We start from the raw sequence: 2,909 nt of genomic DNA on the forward strand, positions 1-2,909 counted from the left end.
TCATTCTTCACAATTGGATGTTGATTACATACATAACCTCATTACTAAATATTTTTCGAAGTGTTCAAGGCTTTTTGAATCATTATATGTTGCCATGAGTTGCTAGCCAAGATCTGTTTTTGTTTTGGTGTGGGAGGACATGGAAGGAGGATGAAAGTTCTGGAGAAAAGTAAGAGACAGACAGTGGAGAGGAATGGCAGCCAACTGGCAATAGCCTAGAAAGCTGAATTTAGCTGTTATGGGGGATAGATGCTTAAAGAGCTGATTTCATGAATGACTTTGTGAGTCTCTGAAAGTAAGGAGAGCAAGTTTGGTGTTGTGTTAAAGAAATGTTGAGCAGAATTCGTGGGAGCCTATGCCTGATCCTCACTCTACCATGGGATTGGTGCAGTTTTGGGTGCCCTGAGGACTTCAATATTACTGATAGCTGGCCTGGAAAGCATCATTCTCAAGAAAGGCATTGGCACAAGAAGTGGCATTGAAGCACAGTGTCAAGAAGAGATCATGAAAAACTAGAGCAGATCTGTTAAAGAGAACATTTGAGATGCCTCACTACATCACCTCAGTATATCAGAAATAATAGGCCACAGAGACTTCAAGGTTGCAGCCTAGGATCCTGAGTGAGCAAGAGATGATAAGAGCCATCATAATTGGGACATTTATGTGGCCTTGTCTATGCTCATAGATTAGCAAGAGAATCTGGGTTATGTTCTCATTCAACAGGTACTGAAACTCTTATCAAGTAACCCCAAAAGACCTGCCAGGGAATTTACAGCAAGCTAATGGCAGAGTTAGAACTGACTCCTCTCCTGATCTCCTGGGAGACTATAGCATCAATATGGGGTTGCTGAATCAAATAGAATAATTATATTCCCTAGTAGTGCATATCTATATAAATCACTAACGGCTAATAAATGCTTTGATTTCCTACTATGAATAATTAGAAGTCATTGTTTAAAATGGATTTCTTGTTAAATTAACATAACATTTTATGCTTGAGATTCAGAAAAACTTTAAATAGAATTCCTGACTTTACTCTTGATACAGATATTTAAATAAATCCACAAATATTTATTGATTCTAATGATGCCTCACTACTACAACATCATCCAAGTAATTTCTTTACATTAATTTAAATTAACTGTACATGAAATGGCCTCAGAATCTTATGCTTTTGTGTTCATACATCTGCATTTACAATCTTTCCTTCTCCGTTGGCACATAGTTAATTCTTTCAATCTCCAGTGTGCCTTCATCTGGTAGCTTTCCTCAAATTGCCTTCTAATGTCCCACTTCTTATTTGCTAAGAGCTAGGAAAATAGTTGAAAAAGTGGTTGAATTGCATATAAATGGAGAATAAATAGGCTCTGAGAAAGCACCTGTACACTCTCTTAGAAGTTGAATATAATAGCTTTAGTGATTGGATTAAATGGCATCATCTTTTGGCTGCTCGGAAAATTTTATTGAGGAATTCCTACCATTAGATGGCATTCCAGAAGTCTGAGCTACCAAAATAAGTGATTTTCACCTACTATTGCCATAAGGACGTAATGCCCTATACATAGGTTCTGAGCCTGGTTGATAAATGCTACAAGAATTCTAGGTTAGGAAACTGGATTATGCAAATATACCATTAAATGTTATTTACAACAAAATAAAATCTGGAGATTTTAAACATCCAAAATTAAGGAATGGTTAAATATTATGTCACATTCACACAATGGATATCCATAGCTTGAAACACATTTATAAAGCATTAGTTATAACATAAGAAAGTCTTTTTGTTATCAAATAAAGTTAAGAGGGAGGATTTAAAATTGCATATGGCAATAACAATAGCTAAACTTTACTGAGCACCACTTCATATCAAGTACTGTTCCAAGAGCTTTACATGCAAAAATGTCTCAAATATCGGGAAAAGTATACTTAAAAAAATATGACTAGAAATTTGTCAAAAATATTAAATAGTGATAGTGATTATCTCCAGTTGATAGTTATGAACTATCTTATTTTATATAATGAGCATGTATCTTTACACTTATGAGGAAAATATTTGTATTTTTAGGTTGACCAACTTTCAAAGAAAATCCAGGTCATACAAAACAATAGCAGAACAGATTTTTATCTCATTTCCCCTCAATATGGGAAACAAAGACCCAAAGCAAACAAGTTTGCAGTTTCTTACATATATTTTGGTAACCCCAGGGCAGCTAATCAACAAAGGTATGTCCTTATACTATTTTATTTCCTCTATAACCTAGTGTAGTAGTGATTCAAAAGACTTATTTCAAATGGCTGGCATTAAGGAACATACCTATCCTGAGACGTTTGTTGTTTGTTATTACAAACTTTTTTTTCTTAACAACTTTCAAGTATGCAATACAGTATTGTTAACTACAAACTTCTGAAATGGCTTATTTGCTCTGACATTTGAAGGAGGAGTCATTTATAACAAAGGAAGGGCCATTAGTTCTGAGGCCAAGTTGATGAAGGGAATTGTCTCAGGAAAAATATCATGAACAGGTTTTATTTGGTCACATAAATCTTCTCTTTTTTGATAACCTTAATTCTCTATACATCCCATGCCAATTTCTAATGCCAACAATGCTACTAGGAAAATAGCTGACTGAGACCTTCTACTAGATGGACCAAGCTGATAACACCTGACCCCACTTGCTCAATCTTAACAGCACAGAAACAATCGACCATTACATGCCTTCTGATTTGTTGCCAATCAGAAGTACCACTTATGAAGTATTTCTGCCAAAAAAATCAAACTGAATCTGATCTCTATTTCTGTGTATTTGAAATTTTCTATAATAAAAAATTTTTAAGGACAGTTGATGAGTTGTCTGAAACTTCAATAGTAAAATAAAGATTAGGAAAGTTTACATGTATATGTTCACAAC

The sequence above is a fragment of the Pteropus vampyrus genome, unplaced genomic scaffold (genome assembly GCF_000151845.1).
Source record: "Pteropus vampyrus isolate Shadow unplaced genomic scaffold, Pvam_2.0 Scaffold9, whole genome shotgun sequence".
Lineage (NCBI taxonomy): Eukaryota > Metazoa > Chordata > Mammalia > Chiroptera > Pteropodidae > Pteropus > Pteropus vampyrus.